This window comes from Tympanuchus pallidicinctus, unplaced genomic scaffold, assembly GCF_026119805.1.
Source record: "Tympanuchus pallidicinctus isolate F22 unplaced genomic scaffold, pur_lepc_1.0 scaffold22, whole genome shotgun sequence".
Classification (NCBI taxonomy): Eukaryota; Metazoa; Chordata; class Aves; order Galliformes; family Phasianidae; genus Tympanuchus; species Tympanuchus pallidicinctus.
In genome coordinates, this window is record NW_026294739.1 from 19,767,879 (window position 1) to 19,775,385 (window position 7,507).

Genomic DNA, 7,507 nt, shown 5'->3' on the forward strand with positions numbered 1-7,507 from the left:
AATTCCATGTTTCAGAGTGAACAACTCTGGAATGGGCAAAAATCTTGCAATGCAATCTCATCTATGCTTACTATACCCTACCTCTCCAACTTCATTTATTGGCCCCGAAGCACAGACATCCCTCTTCCCTCAAAATACTCCGCAAAAGTGAAAAATAAGCATCTGACTTCAAAAGCTCCTCAGCTCTGTAACAGTAGACCAAGAGTATTTTAATTAGAAAAAGATCCAGACGGCGTGCTCCAGGTCCAGCTCTGCACTTCAAACTGCTCCAAAACGCAGCTTGGCTGTCGTATTTCAGCTGGGGCCTCTTACTTTTACTGTGGAAATAAAGATGAAAAAAAAAAAATCCCCTCTGTAGCATTGGTGTGAGTCCAGATTGACAATAAAATCACTGGAGTTTCTCAGGATTGACTCTAACAGGAAGTTTTATCGCTGCATATTGACATTAGTCATACATCAGGTCATGAGGCAAGTTAAAACAAAGGGATCACATATTAAACTGTGAAGTCAGAAGAAAGTAAAAGTGAAATCTTAAGTATATGATGTTCAATAATCTGATGGTGAACTTAACAGAACCAGTATGTCAACCAACAAAACAGTCTGCAGGCATTCCAGTCTTTGTCTCATATACGTAATATTCATCACACAATGTGCTTCTCTTCTGAGAAGAGGAATAAACTCTCTTCATTGCTGGTATTCAATAGCTAAAATATTCACTGATGTATTCTGATTTTCAGTCATCTGGGTTCTTTAACCCCTTGGAGCAAAAAGAGCTCTATTCCAGATGTACTTTAATCTTCCTACAGCTTCTGCCAAATTTCCGCTTTCTGTTTTCCATTCGCTTAGTGCCCTCATCATATGCAATGTGTCTGTGTCACTTCCTCCCTATGTGTTTAGGCTTTTTCTTCAGTAATGCAACATGCAAGAAGAACAGCCAAAGCAAGATTCCAGGCTCTTTATGGTTTCTGTGTGTAAGTTTGGGAACTTCTATGGGGCTCGGTTTGAAAAGGAGATCCCCTTGGAAGAGTAATAGTTACAACATGCTGCAATCGACTCGCATGTACAGCTACTGCCATCAATTCTCTAGCAGGTGAGCACAAGCGAGGCTCCAAAAAGCACAAAATATCTAAAGAGAAGCAGCAGGGAATTGGGTTGCACTGCAGGGATTTGGGGTATGTGCTGAAACGAGTGGATTGCCAACAGCCATCTGTCCCAATAGGCAGCAGGTATCTCTTTTCTCTGCCCAGTGTCAGCCTCGTGTATGGTAAGCACAGCTCTGTATGGGTGCAAAGCAAACTGCCTGCAATTCAAACCCTCCTCACAAGCGTTCAATTGGTGGGGAGGAAGAAGGATTTTTCCATGTTGTTAGATGCTCCTTGATACAACATTTCAGCTTTTCTCTCTCTGCTTTCCCCTCTCCACCCAGCCACCTCTTGGCATGAAAGCTTCAGGAACATCATATGCACCCTCCATCTAAGGCTGATAACACCAGCGAGTACATTTTACTCTAAAGGCTTGTTATTTATAATGCAGTACTTCCACACAAAGGTTCTTATTAGTGGCCACAGTGCTTCTTTATTCACAGTGTAAATGTGCTGTGTAAATGCTTGTAAAACGTTACGAGCTCCATTGCCTCCAAGCACTTACAGTGCAGATGATGATGAATAAATCACACATGCACACTGCATCATATCTCCCCTGCCACTCCCAGCAGCACCTCAGCCAGGCTGTGTGTCACACTGCAGGCAAAAAGCTCTGCAGTGGCTGTGCAGGGATTTCATTGATTCCCTTTTGTCACCCCTACAGCCTACAAACTATTCCTTCTCCTGAATTATTGGTGCTTACTGATGCTTCTTTGCAGTCACATCCTCATCCATGATTTCTTAATCTCAAGGCCTGACCTGCGTTCTGGGGAGTGAATCTTAAAATCATAGAATGGCCTGGGTTGAAAAGGACCTCAAAGATCATCTAGTTTCAACCCCCTGCTATGTGCAGCATTGCCAACCACCTGACCAGGCTGCCCAGAGCCACATCCAGCCTGGCCTTGAATGCCTGCAGGGATGCTGCAGCCTGGTAGATGCTGGCTCTCCTGGAGCACCCACTAGGTGGCACCGACTCTCTGACATTCCCCTCTCCACCCGCTATGCGTTTCCCTAGCTTTGCTCCAGGTTTTCTCTCCCCTTTTTATTATTTTTATTATTATTATATATATATATATATAATTTTTTTTTGCAGCATTTCCAAACACTGAGCTCATCGGGATTAATCACTGCAAAACCAAACAGTTCCTGGGATCTTTTTTTCCTGAGCTTACAGATCTGCATGGACCCAAGCCAAACAGCAAGCTACACTTCTTCGCAGACAAAAACATCAATTTCTGATGTCATTTCTACACCAGAACCTGCCTGCTGTAACTGTTAATTACTTCTGTCAGGAGCATCTTCATAGAAAAGGTTCTTGGAGGCTCCTGGCTTTGTTAGCCTCACTTACGTGTGTATGCAAAGTAAAGCCAACCTCTGTGGGAATTCCTATTTCCTTGCAGCTGGGCAGGCAGGGAGAGCTGCAGGAAGTACTGCAGGGAGAGCTGCAGGGAAAGCTGATGTGGCAGTGAGTGGGAGCTGCCAGCAGGTATCCAACAAAATAAGCTCATGAAATGCTAATAGAGTTGTTGATGGTTATTTGTTTGGGCTGGTTTTGTTTTTGTTTTCTTTTTTTCTTTTTCAGTTGTTTTTGTTTGTTTGGTGTTGAGAATAGGTTTAGGAATAGAAAGAGCCTACATGGGCCTCGGAATTTAAGACAGCTCTGTGAATCAGTTTTTGATTCTGGAAAAAGCACACAGCTTTCTTCTTTCTCTCTCGCTTTTTTTCCTTTGGGAGTGTGTGGGAGAGTGCAGAATCTACTAAACCTCAAGAAAAGGGGCCTGAAAACATGGGACAAGCAAGGGATCTGAAGATGCAGCTTGCAGGAGACACAGTTAATAAGTTATGCTACATCCACATTGCTCAGTGCACCTTTTGTTGAATCTATGCAGCATCTTCACAGAAAGCTCACAGTACACGTTATAAAATGGAGTACAAATAACCCACAAGGACATGACCAGAAGACACAAATTGCAGCAGTCATCACTGAGCTCTCCAACAACACTGGAACACTTACCCATGAAGTCAGCAGGATGCCATGGGGACAGCAGTGCCGTGCTGCAGGGAACTCTCATGCCATGCTGCAGGGAACTGCTGGCCCCACCGCACCTCTGCTGAGTGCATTTCTGGTGCATTTGAACTGTACAAAACTAGAAGTGAATAAAACTGTATTCCAGAGATAACCCTGAAAGTAATACTATCTATTTCCAGCCCTGGGAGGCCAAGATAATATCACTAATGGAGATGGCACTCCTGTGAACATGGAAATGAAGGTGAACACGGCCGTTCAAGCGAGTGAATTTTAGTTTCACTTAAAGTTCTTTGTCTACATGTCTTCAGATTTTATAGCTAGATTCCTGAGTGTTTGTTTTCTCTCCTTGAATTAACTCTAGAATATGAACAGTTCTCTCCAAACTCTACTTACAAGTGCCATTGCAGGTCCTTAAAACAAAGCAAACTTGTCACAGATACCAATGTCAATGACACATGCATTAGTTCATCACTCACTGTCCTTATCTTGCAGTGCCAAAGATTTCTCTTTCCTGCAAGGTCAGACTGTTTCCCAGCTGTAGGATATCAGACTCTGGCTTTTATTCAGGCACTAAAAAAACAAAAGATGGTGAAAAAAACAGACTCATCTGACAAGACTGGAAAAAAAACAGGGGATGGAAAAATTCAGAATTCACTGAACTATTTATTCCTCCATCTGCCACGGCTCCCAGTCTGGCCAGCCCAATGGGAAATGCACCAGGAAAACATCATCACTGGGGATTACTGTGTATCAGAAAAACATCCATGTCTGTAGTCACTGTTCCCAAGTTCAGCATTTTCCTCTAACTCATAAAACAGAGCGTCCAACTGCTATCTATTAAAACAGTAGAATGGGGAAACCCATTGCTCCCTCAGAATCATTCAGATAGAAAGCAGGATTCCCCATGCTACCAAACACTTCCACACAGTAACACCACCGGGCTGCTGTGCCAAAATGCTTCTTATATCTGCATGGTGCTCCCCTAAGAAATTCTTCCTGCCTGCTTGCACTCACTGGAGGCACAGTGCATCTTTTGTGTGCAGCTGCTCTCACTGCACAGCACATCCACCTGCCTGAGCATTATCACCGTTTGCATTTCACTTAGCTGTTCAGATTGATTTGTAGTGTAAACACAACAGAACCGAAGCACACAAAGATCCCTGCCTCGCAGCACTTCTGTGCTATGCAAATAACGTGCTGTCAGAGAGTGCCTAATAACTAAAATATCATCCCTTCAACCATACAAACATTCTTATTACCAGCACAGCTCAAATATTACTATTTTTCTTGTGGAAAATGCCAGCCCTCAGGAGTGCTGGGGTTTTCAACTGCAAGTTTCTTATAAGGTGGATCATCTGACCATTGCCTAAAGTCAATTAGTGATTTAACAAATGCTTTTTAACTCATTTGGAGTCCTAATATTTGTCATATGCTATTTCTGTTGAATAGTTTTTATGGCAGCAGTCAGCTCGAGAATAATGGGGCACAAGGGCACACCGTGGTACAAGGAGTGCCTCTGCGATTGCTGACTCACATTCCAGTGTTTTCCTACATGCAGTCAGTATTCAGGTCTTGCAGTGAGAACTGAGGCACCAGAAAACAAATGTCAAAACTGGGTGTCCAGTCTGGGATACCCAATGGTGTAATTTTTGCATATTAAGAAGCACAACACTGTCTGTATTAAAACACAAACCCCCCTTGTCCTCATTTCAGATCACTTCATCAACCGACAGCGTTCACCTGGCTATTGAGGAGGACACTCAGACACAGACAGATACACAAAGCTTGGTTTTGGTGACTTCCCCTAACATCACAGACTGTGCCTCACACAAAGGCAAGCTCAATTTTACCACAAGAAACCGCTTCTTGAGGTCCAACTTTTTTGTTTCTTCAATTCCTGGCAACTAACAAGTGACACTGAGTGTTAAAACAATCTTGTTATGCATTAGAGTGCTTCAGTCACAGGACAAAAGGGTCCTAAAATCTGCAGTCAGAATGTGTTTTGTAGCTGGAGAAGCAATGACATATGCCTTGCCAGTACATTCCTTAAGTTTTGGTGACTAAATGGTTGGGCTGTGAGATGCATAGGACAACCTTCACTTGTATAGCCTTAGATCTCTAATTCACTAAAAAAAATAATAAAGCTCTGCTGTCTGATCTATTTCACTGCTGTGTTCACTGGGTCATTCAGGAAAAAACTCATTGTTCTCCATTGAACAATTCTTATTAGGAAAATGGTATCCCTAGATACAAAAATAGTCAAGACTGACAGCGCAAAGGTGAAAGAAAGCACAAGAGAATTGCAGCAAGAGGAAAAACAATCAAAGGAAAAGGGCAAGAGTAAAAAGCACAGTTCTCTTATGGCCAACCTTCTTGAGCTTCCCATGCATTGTGGTTGACAGTGAGAACCCATGTTCTGAAGAAACTGGATGTCCCTCCTCCAGGTAAATCCTCCATTATTCAGTTGAGTCTGAGCACATTGTCTCTCCTTCTCTTAGGGCACTTATGGGGTTATTCTTTACATATCCCTTCTCTAATGTCTCCAAACTTGCAGGAGCTTAATTTTGCTCAACATTTTTCTGTCCCACTTAAACCTATCTGAAATTGGCCAATGAGTTGGTCAAGTCCTTGGCCCTACAAGGGAGAAATGGACAGATGGTTTGATTGCATAAACTTCATTTTCTTAGAAAACCAGGCTAAAAAATGAGAGAAAAAAAAGAGTGTGCATAAATGTCTTGCCATAAATTCCTTGCTGCACACTCTGAGCCGGCTTCTTGTGGTACAACATGGCTCAGGAAGCACCACAGCCCTTCTTTCCTTGATTGTATCAGTAACTTACTCAGTAATTTGTCAAAGTAACGTTATTCCTCTCCTAGCAACTAATGTAATTTTAATATATTACAGTCTCTTTTAAGTCCAAGCCTTTCTATTTTGGGACTTCCAATTCAGATTTGCCTAATAGCTTCACATAATGGTCCCAGGCACCCAATAAATTCTTCATTTTAATTAATTGGTTTGCTCATGAAGAATCACAATCTACATGAGCAGAAGATGAGATGTATCACAGCTATTACTGAATGTAGGTAATATTTGATTAGAAAAAAGCAGAGAAGCCCTCGTTTCTTTCTTCTTTCCCCCCCCCCCCCCCCACAGCAATTGTTAATGATATTGCCAATTTCTACAAGCAGATAAATTAGATTTACCACATAATCAATTAACATACTTGGAATAGGTTTTAAATAACAATGTTAATTGAGTGTCCTCTTGAATTCACGATGTCTATTCAATGGGTATAAACCATAATGATAACCAAAAGTGACTACTGCATGCAGATGTAGTTGCTGAATAGCCAATTAATTATTCCTCAGCACAAAGCCACCAAAACTAAAGGTGGCTCTATAGAAGGTAATGTAGGCAACAAGTGGACACCCAAGAAGTTTAACAATTCAACAAACTGCAGTATAGCAGCATAAAGCACCTTCAGAGATTTCAGTCTCAGTCCAAAAATAAAGAATGGTACTCATTGTACTCATCCCAATGACTTGGCAAAGCAGCAGAGTGCAGAATGTGTCTGAAGGACTCTGGGAGAGGAAGGGGAGCTGCATTCTGGGTGATACCATGAAGCCTACTGAGACTAATTTGAGGGAGTAATGGATATTCAGTGAAAATGGATCAGTTTGAAACACTCCTAGTTTCGAACCAAAGTTTCAGTACGTAACTCGGAGACTTTCAGGAAGCTTCCTAAAGGCAAGGGAAAAGAAAATGATATATTTTTGTTTAGGTATCACTATTTCAAAGCATTTACAATTGCTCCCCAGTTGCCCAACTCACAAGTTTCAACTCTTCAGTCCTCAATCTTGTTATTAGGAAAGCAAGGTATTCCACTACATTAAAAGGCAACAAACAAAAACATGAAATGCATTCCAGCAAAAGTCACACCAGCCTGTGGTACCGACTGCTATTATTGGTATATGTGGGATATTTGAATAACAAATGTTTAAACCACTTTCATATTGCTTTCTTTTAAGGCCAGAATTATTCCTGTGTGAAAAACACAAATCAACGAGTTGGATGTGCTTAGAAACATAACTTCAGAGCACGTCTTTGATATTTGTTCACACGGAGGGCGGTGAGGCACTGGAACAGGTTGTCCAAGGAGGCTGTGGATGCCCCATCCCTGCAGGCACTCGAGGCCAGGCTGGATGTGGCTCTGGGCAGCCTGGGCTGCTGGTTGGTGACCTGCACACAGCAGGGGTTGGAACTGGATGAGCATTGTGGTCCTTTTCAGCCCAGGCCATTCTACAACTCCGTGACTCTATAATTTGGCTTATTATTA